A 13,378-nucleotide genomic window follows, 5' to 3' on the forward strand; every position below is an offset into this window, starting at 1 on the left:
CGACAAACGGATGGGATAAGGCAATACCCCCACCCCAACCTATTATCTTGACCAATTTAGGTGGTGGTTGTTGTTTTTTTTTTTTTTTTTTCTTTTTCTTTTTGAAATTCTAAATAAAACTTAATATAATTTTACTTTAAATACAACTTAAATTATTTTGTTATGCTAAGCATTAAGTATTAGTAAGGTGAGAATTGTGTTAAGATAGTGTTTTGATTGTTTCAAAAAAGTTATTTTTGTATTTAATAAAAAATTAAATATTTTGATATTTTCTATTCAATAATTTTTTTTAAAAATAAATAATAAGTAGAAAATAAATTAAAAACAAATAATTTAAAATTTGAAAACAAATTGATTTTAAACATTATGTTAAAAAAACCATACACCACCATAGTCTTTTCCAGTTTATTTTTGTTGTCCGATGCAAATTTGGAAAGTTAAAAATTCTATGACCATACGTACAAAAAAGCCCTAGTATTCACCAAAGTGTCCTCATACCCTCCACATATTTATGCAAGCAAACCACTCCCTTTGCACAGAAACTTAAGTATTTGAGAAAAATAATCATTTCCTCAACTAGATATAAACATTAAGACATTGTTTAATAATTGTTTTAAAAAATAACTCTAAAAAAATAATGTTTTATTTTTAATCATTATACATGTTTATATAATTATTTTTTAAAATAATCTTCACAAAATAAATAAAAATAACATAAAATATGTTTTCTAAAAACATTCTACATTTAGTTTCTTAACAATAAAAAACAAAAAATCATTTTTAGTTGTCAAACATGTTTTCTCATTTTTTTTGTTTTAGAGAACAAAAAACTATTCTCGAAGAGGCCGAAAGCTACTCTAACACGCCCAGATGGGATAAAACCCTAATCAAGAATCAAAATTTTGTCTTCTGATTCTGAGACCCATACGATGGTTTTAGTACATTATACCACTAATACACCAATAATGCAAGACAACACACCATCAGATGACCCATCCAGTCAAATGAGCAGGCCAAGGGCTTGAAACTAAAAGTCACTGAGCCCCCAACAACTTCTACATATTGTTTATTAGGACCCCACCAAGCCCTTTTGGGAATCAAGGTCTTTGCATCAAGATTTTCTATCCAAACTGTGGAGCATTAGGAGCGAGGGACATATATTGAATTTGTTCAACTCTCACTTGAGTGATTTCATGGAAAATAAAAACCATATTAATTACAAAGTAAAAGATGCCTTTCAGATCATAAGAGTTGGAGTTGATGCAGCACCCAACCTGGCAATCTAGTTTGAGAATTGATTAATTAGTTGTTCCTCCCACTCATCTTTTCAATTAGGGATTCCAATTACCAACTTTCCCACAAAAAATCTTTGGTGTCTATCACTTCATCATATTTTGAACTATGCAAAAAATTTAAGGTTGTGTTTGAATTATGAAAAAAATAGTGAAAAGTGAAAGATAAAAAAGGAAGAACTAATCTAATTTCTCTTCATTGGTTTAGTATGGAAAGTATGAGAAAATAAATCAAATGTCATTAAAATTATTTAAAAGTTTAATGGTTTATTTGGTAATTGTTTTCAAATAAATTTTTGTTTTACAAAACATTAGATGACAATTTTCAAAAATTGCTTTTAAAAACTATTTTTAAAAATAATTATCAAACAAATCCTAAGTATTCCCAAATTGATTATTATTTATACAAAAATGAAAGAAGGGAAAATGAATTTAAAAGAATAGAAAAAAAGTTGTTAAGGCTATGATAGGGAATTATTCTCAAAAATAGTTTTTTGATTTTGAGAGAGAGAAAAAAAAGATGTGATTGATTGTGAACTGGTCTCGGAACAAATTTTTGAGAATTATTTTTTCAATAACATATTTTATTTTTTTACATTCGTTTTTTAATAATTATTTTTAAAATAGTTAAACAAATATAAAGAATGGGTGAAAATAAAGTATTATAAATAAAAATTATTTAAATCAAAAAATAGAAACAAAATATTCTAAGTTTGCTTGAGAATCAATTTTGAATACTTTTCCAAACAAGTCTTAAGTTTTCTTTTTCTTTTTCCCTTCTGCTCTTTATGATATATATACATGGTTTGTTTTTCTTTTGGTGAATCTATATTTTATGTTTTTTAAATAAATGATAGTTTAACACATAAAATCAATTTAAAAACCAGCACAAGATCACATGGACTTGTTATTGATGACATTCAAGATATCCTCTAGTGGTGGTGACAACTTTTTGTTGGGGTTCTTATGGGGCCTAAAAGATATAAGCCTTTGCAACAATCAACAGTATCTTATGCTTGTAAACCAAGATGGTTGACAGAAAAGAAGGAACAGGAGTGGGTGGGTGACAAAAGTGGAAGCCATTTTTCAAAGTTTGATGTTACATTGAGAATATATAAGGATTTCATACTTGGAAGATTACACACTCATTGCAATTCAGGTGGCCTTTCTCTTTTCTTCCTCCTTTCCATTATCATCCCTCCTCATGAGGCTTCCACCACTTTCTTACTCACCTCAACACCCTTCACACCAGCCAAGATATTCACCTCTAATCTTAAAAGTTCAACAAGTCCCAAACGTATGACTTGTTTGAAAACTATTCTCAAAATGTAATTTTTTTAAATAGTTTTTATTATACTTTTTACTATTAAAAGTCTGTTTGAAAATTTACAATGTTTTTCGCTCATTTTTATTTTTTACTTTTTTTAATTTGAAAACAAAAAGTTGTTTTTGAAAACAGTTAACAAACAAATCCTTATACCTTATTTGATAATTATTTTTAAGAATAACATTCTATTCTCTAAAATAAAAAAGAAACAAAAAAACATATTTCCCAATCAAAATATTATTTCCTATTTTTTATTCTTAAAAATGGAAAATAAAGTATTTTCAAAAAATATCTTTTAATTGTTTTCGATTATTTTTATTTATTTTTTTTCAAGAACGTTTTAAAAAATCATGAAAAATAATTAAAAATAAAGTATTATATATAAAATTTATTATTAAAATATATTAAAAATATTAAAAATAAGTTAAAAATATTTCAGATTTTCAAATAAACTTTTATTCTCAAAAACCGTTTTCGAAAACAATTAGCAAACGGAACCTTAATCTTATTTTTTTTATTACTTGGCTTGATTTTTTAAGTAAGATTTGTAGTGCATTCATTACATATAATTTGTGGATTCTTTGGAGGTGGTTGGTAGCTGGTGGTGCTTGTTGGGTGGCAGTGGTGGTTTGATGGTGGTGCATCTTCTTATGTTTCATGAGACTTGAGACTATGCCTGGAGGGCAATTTTTCTTATTGACAGAAATGTGAACCCTAGTGGAGAATGGACATACATCTGTGTGTGAGTTGTTGCACATTGCAATATTGATTGGTTGCAGCTGTGAAAAGAGCTGTTCCCAACTACCATTTCCCATGAACACAGATTTCTTTGAAAAATTCCTAAATTAAAAAAATAAATAATTTTTTTTTTTTTAAGTACCTATCCAACTTTGGTCCACCTAATAATTATATATGTGATAATTAATTTTCCAATTGTTAAATTTAATATACCCCATAGTTTATTTCCTAATAATTGTCTATTCATTGTCTATTTAATTCAAGGCTTGAAGAGACAATTCCATGTGGGATGAAGAGATGGGCCAATGTGCAGAATGATACAAACTCATAAATGGTGTAGATTAAGCAATAACAACACAATATTTCCCCTCTTTCAAGGAGTCATTGATACCATCATTGAGCAAATGATCCCAAATCTTAAGATTGAGAATAATGAATGAGGGTGTGGGTCATCTTCAAGACTTCAACAAGTTTTTTATTTGAAAGAGGGAATTTTTTATGCCGTACAAACAACATAAAGGAAAGTGGCCTTTGACCACTAATTTGTGACTTTCTTTTGCTTCCAATTTCATCAAGAATGTTGTAATTTTTTGAAGGGGAAAAAAAAAAAAAAAAAACTTTTATGGTAGAGGTTATAGTAAAGTTAACAAGGGTTTTTTTTGGTATGACCCTTTGTCTAGTAGTTCATTTTTTTAATCATTAGTCAAGGATGGGGCTTTCTTTGTTATTCTAAATTAATATACCTTTCTTCTTCCAATGAATTTAATAATTGTGTCTGTAGAATTCTTAAGTGGCTGGGCCAATTCAGTAGGGTACCCTAATCCCAATTAATTTAAAGACAAAATTGACACAATCACTCAAAAATTTGGCATTTTGGTTAAGTGGGTCTTGAACAATTCAGTTGGGTATACCCTAATCCCAATTAATTCAAAGATAAAATTGACATAATCACTAAAAAATTTGGCATTTTGGTTAAGTGGGTCTTGAACAATTCAGTTGGGTATACCCTAATCCCAATTAATTCAAAGACAAAATTGAGATAATCACTTAAAAATTTGGCATTTTGGTTAAAGAGTCTTGAACAATTCAGTTGGGTACTCTAATCCCAATTAATTTAAAGGCAAAATTGACATAACCACTCAAAAATTTGGCATGTTGGTTAAAAGGGTCTTCCACAAATCACTATAATTTCATATTAGACTCATCAAACCCTACTTTTAAAGCTAATATATAGAATAAAAAAAATATTTTTAAAATTTAAGATAGTATTTTTTTTTAAAACTTGCATCTTTTTAAAATAAATATACGAAGGGTTATTATCATTTATTATTGTTAAAAAATAGAAAAAAAATGTATCCAAATGATACAAGCAAACTAGGAAATTATTTTGCCCTGGTACTTTGCCACATGGCCTATCCCAACCCAACTCGACCAATCTTACATTTTTTTTTCTCTTTTGAAAAATTAGAGTATAAAAAAAGAAAAAATGTAATAAAATTAGGTAGCTGAGATTAAAAGAAAGACCTTTCATTCTACAAATTAAATAATTGTTTTAGGGATAGACTCCTTTATTCTACCTAATAAATTATTGGTTTAGCCATGTTCAATGGTATTATGAGTAGGAAGAAGATACCCACAAAAAAAACAAAAGCACTTTTTCAAAAAATTATTGTTGTATAAAATTATCGTAATTTTTGATGTCTGTATATTCATATATATATGTTAGTTGCACAACTAAAAGGGGGTGAAAATTATAATTTATGCATCATATGGAAGAGCTTTTCAAACATGTATGAATTTGATGAACTTTAATCTAACCACGCGAGTCTTCACTCTTCCTATTATTCTACAACCCTAATTGAGTGCGTCGGCATTCAAACTTTGACTTCTTCTTGATCAAAATACCCTTCAATATGGGATTATAAACTAATGTATTTATCAATTGACCTTCAAAGCCTATGGGCATTTTTGTCATTTCATTTGGAACAACTTTCGACTCTAGTTTTCACATAGATGCAAGTTTTTTTGTGTGATAAATTTTTTTAGTCACCGTCCCCATTGAATTGGCCACCCCCACCACCACCCTCAACCGTCATTTTAGGCTAGGGATCCCATGCTTGACCAAACTGTCATATATTCACACCTTGGAAAATTGATGACCGTCCGATCTCGATCGGACGGTGTCAACCCTTGTTGCCCATCACCATGACTTGTGATGGATGTGATCCTAGGGCAATGAGGCCAATGAAGACCAAAAATTGAAGTGTCTACATATGACATATGGGAAAATAAGACGTGGGCCAACCTTGTCCATATATAAATGGCCTAAAGCTTTAGGCCACAACTCAATTTGCTTTCTATCTCATATTCCCCTCACATATTTTTCAGCTATGAATCACTTTCACCTCTCCCTCTTCATTGCCTTTCTCCTTTTCTTCACTCCGATGACCGTCCAGGCCGCTCGACACAGCTTCCCTCGGCTCTCCTTCGCCAGCCAACAAGTTTTCCGACCGCCGGAAGAAGCTCCCATCCACGGACATGCCAGTGAGTACTTCAAATCGGAGAAAAGAAGAGTCCCAACAGGATCAAACCCGTTGCACAACAAGCGATAGTATCGATCTTTTCGACGATTTTTCCTTTCATTTCATATGATCATATGCTACAGACTTTAAAGTAATAGGTTATAGGGGTGTAGAGATGATGTACAGAAGGTAAAGAAGATATATATAGTAGCTGGAATCCATATATATGTACCATGAGTTTGATATATATTCTTATTTATAGATTTGTTTAGCTTGATTGTTGCAGCTAGGGTTTGTGATTTTAGCCCATATTGTGAAATGGTTGTCTTTGTAATAGCTTTATAGTTTGATATTTTGTACGATTTAGTGTTTTACATTATATAAATATATATACCTCTATGTTTCGTGAGTTTTTCCTTTGTTTTCTTGCCAACCAAACAACTATGAGAATTATGATCATATCAATGCTTCTTGATGATCCAATCTTCTCCTACCATCAAATTTATCTCTCATCAATTTGAGTTTTTCAAATTGGGAAATTGCGTGAGGCCGAGTCACCGAACCGGGTTTCTGACTTGGATCATAGGAGAGTCATTAAATGTGTAGTATAAATACCCATAATTTCATGCAACCACCATGCACTTAAGAGCCATTGTTGTACAGGAAGAGTATGTGTTTCATACACTTGCAAAAACCAAGGCAAGAAATGCAGAAATCAAGGCTTGTGATGGTTGTACCTTTTGGACAGTACGTGCTTTAACTTATACTTAGAAGATATAAGTCAAAATAAGAGGGGTAATAGTGGGAAAAAAGGATGATGGTAGAAGCATGAATATCCCTGCATTTTGAGCAATTCAAGTGTTGTAGAGAGAATAGGGTTTTTGTGAAGGTGGTGTGGTCCACAGTGTGGAAGTGCAGATATGGTTATTACGGCTCCACTTTTCTTTATGGGTATGCGCATGGTGTATTTGAAGTTAGTGAAGTTATTATTATTACATGGTTGAAAAAGAAAAAACTTTGGGTTGCCCTAGTCAAATGAGAAATATTGCCATCTTCACACATCAATAAAGGTATGAGATGAATTGACCTATCATAATAATAGCTCATGCCATAAATAAATAAATATTACACATATAATATAGTATGCCATAAAGTCCATTTTTGAGGTTGCAGTTTCCGGGATTTAGGGTTTAAGCCTCAGAGTAGGGTTGGGATCCAAGATCTTGATGATGATGATGATATGGAAAAACCTCTTCTAAGTTCAAGGTATTATATTCAAAAGAAGGTCTATTTGCTCTTTTGTCTTTTTCATTTTCTTGCTTTATCAGAGAAGTTGAAGGCAAACCATGATAAGGAAGTGTAATTTTTGAAGTCATAAGAAAATTGTAGGAGAGAGATGTGTAATTTGTCTTGTTTTAAGCTAATGAAAGAATATATTTATGATTTAAAAATAAAATAATTGGCTAAAAGGGATAAAATTAATAATCTCTATATTTATGGATTTATGGTTTCTCATGTTTTTGTTTGAAAAATAACCAATTTTTTACATAAATATCTTTGATTATTTTAAGTATTTATAGTATGCTTTAAAAAAAATAGTTATTTTTATAAATAAAAAAAAACAATATAAATTGGGTTTCCAATAACCCCCTTAATCAAATAACCCTTTAAAAATCGCATAAAAAATATGATATTAATTTGAAAGTGATCTTGATAAAAGCGTTAAATTATATAATGCTTTTGTTAATTGTATGTTTATTAAAATTATTTCTATAGAGAAATTGGTATTTGAATATAAGGTAAAAAAAAAAATGTTTTTAACTCAATGGTATTTTTAGAGTTCGTTTGGTAGTGATTCTAGAAATTAATTTTAATCTAAAAATTATTATTTTTTAAATAAATGAAAAAGAGAGAAATTTGACACATTTTTTAAAATATGAAGAATTATTTGTAGTGTTGGAAAATCATTTATAATATTTTTTTTAAAAAATATTTGATAAGTGATTCTCTTAAAAATACTTTCAAAAAAAATATTTTCACTAAAAATATTTCAAATAGAAATACTGTCAAATACACTATTAATAATATATTATGTAATAAATAAATAATCAATTGCACAAAGAAGCATTTATCGTGTGCTAATCTATGAATCAATTTCAGATTATTCTTTAAATTTTTAAAATTAATTTTTGAATGACTTTTAGTATTTTTTTTCCCCAAACATCTCAATTTTGCAAGAGAAGTGTGTCCAAGTTTTAATACATACAAAGTTCTAACTCATAGTTTCATGCTTCATCAAGATTTCAAGTATAGTGGTTGTGGGTTCTAGAAGGATGGATGACATGATAGTTGAAAATATTTGAAGAGGGATTAAAGTCGATTCTCATTCAAAAATTCTAGAAAATGGGTCCTACAAGAAGACTAGGCCAATCCATCTCAGAGACATCTATTGTTTCTTTGGCAATAGATTTTAATGGCATAAAAATACAAGGATCAATTCATCACCTTAGTTGCATTCAATCATCCAATCGATAGAGCCATTTGAATTGTCTAAAACTACATGAGTGATTGATTGTACCCATGCATGATTTTGATTGCTCGAATACAATTGTCTAAAATTATTAGATTAGTTTATTCTCACAAGTTTTAAAGGATTTTGGTTGATAAAATAAAATAAGATATCATATGTATATCGTAAGATTTTATTTTTAATGGAATATAATATATTTAAATATTATATCTAATGGATATGTTATATATAATATCTAATGGATATGTTATATATACTTATATTTGGTGTGTATGAGAAATAAAAAATAAAATGATTATTTTAATATTTGATATTTGTTTAAAACAAAAATTATATTACATCATACTATTTTCTATTTAAAAAATAAAATCTCTTTCATATTTAATATTATTTAAACATCGTTCATTCTATAGTTTATCATTTAGTAAGTAAATTTTTTATTTATTTATTAATAATATTCTTAATTAAAAGATTTAAAATTTATAAATAAAAATATTATATTATGTTGTTAAATATATATATATATTAATACGTTTATTAATATTATTTTAGATTATATTCTATACATATTTTTTTTATTCTTTTCTTTTTCAAACTATAATTTTAATTTATTAATGAAATTTTTTTTATCTTGTAAAATGATTAATATAAAGAATTAAAAAATAATAAAAGAAATGAATGGGAAAAATAAATTTATATATCATGAGATATGTATAATCCATATATCAACTTAAAATTATCATATCGCATATATAAAAAATATAAATAAAACATTGAATAATATATTTTACTACTTATCTTATCTTATCTTATGTTTGATTGAATATGAGATATAATAAGTTATAGGATAAATTATCATATCTCATGTTATATTTAGTAAACCAAACATAATTGTAGGATTTATTTTCAAATGTAAAAGAGTTTTAAAGAAAAAAAAAATTCATATATCAAAACTTAAAACCTCAAGGTCTAATTGTTGGAAATTAAGTTTAAGTTTCACTTTTCTTTCAAAGAAGTATGGAGTGGCAATTAATAAGTAATTAGAGATTGTTATACTAAGCAGTGATAGGAGATCATCACATGGGTGTGAAGGAAAATACAATAACAACAATGCATTTGCGAATAAGGACTTAGAGAGAAATGTGCATATAAAATATAATAAAACTTTAGGCTCAATTGAGGGTTGTTCTTTGAGCCCACTTGTTTAGGCATCAACTTAAGTTCATTTCTTCTTTATGGTCGCTTGAAGCTTAGTAAGAAGTTTTGTCCCACTTTGGATGAAGAGAAGAAAAGAAAAAACCAAGAAAAATGTAAAAGATTCTCTATTCTTAATTTGTGGAGGATTTGATGTATGTCATGGTATCACAAGGCTAAATATAGCTCATGCAATCGGAGTTATGAGCAGCTTTTGCTTAATCTTAGAAAGAAACACTAGAAGGTAGTGAAGTGAATCTTCAAATGCTTGAAAGATAACTCAAGTGTGTGCTACTATTTTGAAAGCTCAAACAATCTTGGAAAGATTTATCAATGAAGATATGACTGATGATACAAATAGAAAGAGATCAACATTTGTTTAATTGATACCTTTGCATGAAGGGCTATTTCCAAACTAGCTAAGTTGTAGCATCATGAATTGCCTTATCCACAATAAAAGCTAGGTATATAGATGCAACTAAAGTAATGAAGGAAATCTTATAGTTGAAGAGTTTTCTCCAAGAATTGAGTTTGAAATAAGAAAAGTATGCAATATATTGTGGTAGCCAAAATGCTATGCATTTAAACAAGAGCTCTATGTATCATTCTCACATTAAGCACATTGATGTGAAATATCACACACTGAGAGATATAGTTGAAGAACTTCAAAAGGTCATTCAACTAAAAATAATTCATATTTATAAGAATGTCTCAAATATTTTGGCAAAAGTGGTTTCTAAGCAAAAGCTTGGGAGGTATTCTTCTAACGTGGGTTAAAAGGGGAGATTTTTTGTTTATTCCCTTAATAAAGCTTGTGAGGCTAAAGTTCTTTTGGGCAACAACTTAAGCCCATTTATTGGCATTTAAAAGCAAGTTGTAAATGCTCTTGTTGAGAGAGAGAGAGAGAGAGAGAGAGAGAGGGGGGGGGGGGGGGCGGAAGAGTAGTTGTTGCAAATTTAAGGAGAAAATAAAATAAAATTGAAGAAAGACATTCTGTTAGAGTTGCTTCTAAGTACAAAATGTTGTGTTGATTGATTAATCTCACAACTCATTTGTAAAGGTTTTTCTTTGATAAAATCCTTATATCACTCTTTTATATTATTGAAATGGAAGATGTGGTTTTTCTATTTCAATCTATATATTGACGTATTCCACCAAACTTTATCTCATAGAAGTCTAGTGAGATCCTTGTACTTCACCATTTGATAATGAAATAAAAATTTCTCCATGATATTTTACCTCCTTTAAAAGAATTTTTCTATATTACATTTAATAACTCTTTTTTAATATTTTAATTTATTGTTATTATTGGTTTCTAATTGCTTTTATTGTTGGGTTACTTGTGAAAGTAAAGTTATTATTGTTAACCTAAGGGTTCTCCTAATCACATTTTCATGACAATAACCCATGGTTAGTATACTAATGGTTTAAAATAAAGATAAGTTTTTAGATTTTAATTAAAAAATTCAATTGGAATGACAAAATACTCATCAAGGGATCAAATGATGCAAGTTTAAGAGAATATGAAAATTGTTCAAACCTATGATTTATTTGTAAGATAAATACACAGGTGCACCTAAGTTTGTCATACTAAATCATGCATCTTTAAATACTCAGTTTATACATTAAAGATACATTTTCATTAAAACATGAGTATTATCATACAAACTTTAGGCAAATTGTTTTAAAAATTGACTATTGATACTTAAATACCATGTTTAAGTGTTAGAAGTGAAATAAATAAATAAAAGATAGGTTTTCTTGCCAAATAAGGTGAATCAGTCAAGTGGATTGACCAACTCGACCAATTAAACGGTTAAGTTTTCTCAATCAAGGGCAGATGAAAAGATGCAAAAAAATCTTCTCTATTTTCTAGTAGTTATGCATTCCTAGTCAGGGGTGAGACTTCTCTCAATCGAAGGGTAGGTTTTCTCGATCGAGACTCAAAGATCACCTGTTATACATTTAATACCCAACGGCTAGTCAATCGGTCAAACCGAAACTCGACTAAATGAGGTCTTTTTTTGTTATTTTTTGTTCCTGAGACTAGAAACTTATAAATAGAAAGCTCAATTTTATTTATGAAAAAGAGAACATCTGCGATCAATTGTCCAACTACTTGTCCTTCATTTAAAGCTCTCATTTTCTTCTCTCTTTGGTTCATTGTTTTGTCACTTGCATATCCTGTAGCGCACCATTTCTTATTCATCTTAGCCTTTTTTGTGTATTTGAACATGTTAGAAAAATTAGGCTAATCCAACCTATGGTAATCATCCTAAAGGGGAGGGGAGGGTGAATAAGGTGATGGTCCCTTTTTGCAAATTTAAACTATGTGAATGTAAGAGACAAATTATATGTAAGTATATAATAAGTAATATAAAGACAATTGCATATAAATTAAAAGAATAGAGAAGAGAGAATGCAAACATAAGATTTTATAGTAGTTCGGCGCAACCCGACCTACATCCACTCTCCTATACCTTTAATCCCAAGTTTGAGGTTCCACTAATTCAAGGCTTCCAAACCAAGCCTTCAAGCAATACAATTGGATTATGGTTCCAATTCACCCTCTTGGATTTTTGGCTCCAAGCACCCTTTACACTTCTCAAGAGATATCCCACTCTTGAACAACCTCTCAAGTGATACCCCACACTTGAGAAACTTCCTCTCAAATATTTACAAACAAATGATCTCACAAAATCCTAATATAAAAACTTTAAGCTCAAATGATACAAGAAAACTAGGATTGAATTATGCACTAAAGATATACAAGTTTTAGAACAATGGTGCACTAAAAAACACTCTTTCAAGGCTCAAATATATTCAAGAAAGGTTTGGGAAGGTTAAACTTTTAAACAATGAAGATTAAAACATTTTTATAGAAGAGAAAAGTTAAACTAGTCGTTTGGGGGTTCGACCGGTCGAGTTAGGGGTTGACCAGTTGACTAGCCGTTAGCATTTAATGCTTGGCAGGTGATTGTTGGGCCTTAACCGGACCTCAACCGGTTGAGGTTCAACTTTGACCAGTTGAACAACCGTTCTAGAAGAAAGAGAAAGTTTTTTACACACTCGACCGGTTGAGCTGGGGGTCTACTCAGACCTCGACCGGTTAAGTTGGGGGTTGACCCGGACCTCGACCGGTTGAGCTTGCAGTCGACCGGTTCCTCATCCGATTCAACCGATTGAGCTGTTTTTTAGCTTAACAACCAACTTTTTCAACTTAAAACCTCTTAAAACAAGTTTGAAAAACATTTAACACAGTTTTTAGTTGAAAACATGAAATCATCCAATTCTTAACATATTTAAAACAAAATAACTATTTGATGATTTTGGTGTATAAGTAAAGAATGTAATGCATGAAAATCTTAATGCACCAACAACCTTACAAAGAGATCTTATAAAGCTTAAGTCTTGAAAAACACTTCTCTTTGAGGTGGTCTTCTTCTTCATGATTTCTCCTTGGCTTGATTTGTCTTTGTGATTGCCACTTTGAAAATTATCTTGCCTAATCACACTTGAAATATAATCATTAGTTATAAACCTTGTTTTGTTATCATCAAAATCAAGATTAACCAAACCTTGGTTTCACAGAATATTTATTGAGCTAGGATGAGAGTTTGTTTCTGTATTGTTTAAGTGAGATTATGAGCATTGAAAGATTTAAGTTAGTGAATACTTGAAAGGATTGTATAAGCGTCCATTGAAACTAGATTCCAAGCATAAAGACATTAGAAGCTTGGTTGAAGTATTAAATGGAACCCTCACTCAATTGGAG

This window comes from Vitis vinifera, chromosome 12, assembly GCF_030704535.1.
Source record: "Vitis vinifera cultivar Pinot Noir 40024 chromosome 12, ASM3070453v1".
Lineage (NCBI taxonomy): Eukaryota > Viridiplantae > Streptophyta > Magnoliopsida > Vitales > Vitaceae > Vitis > Vitis vinifera.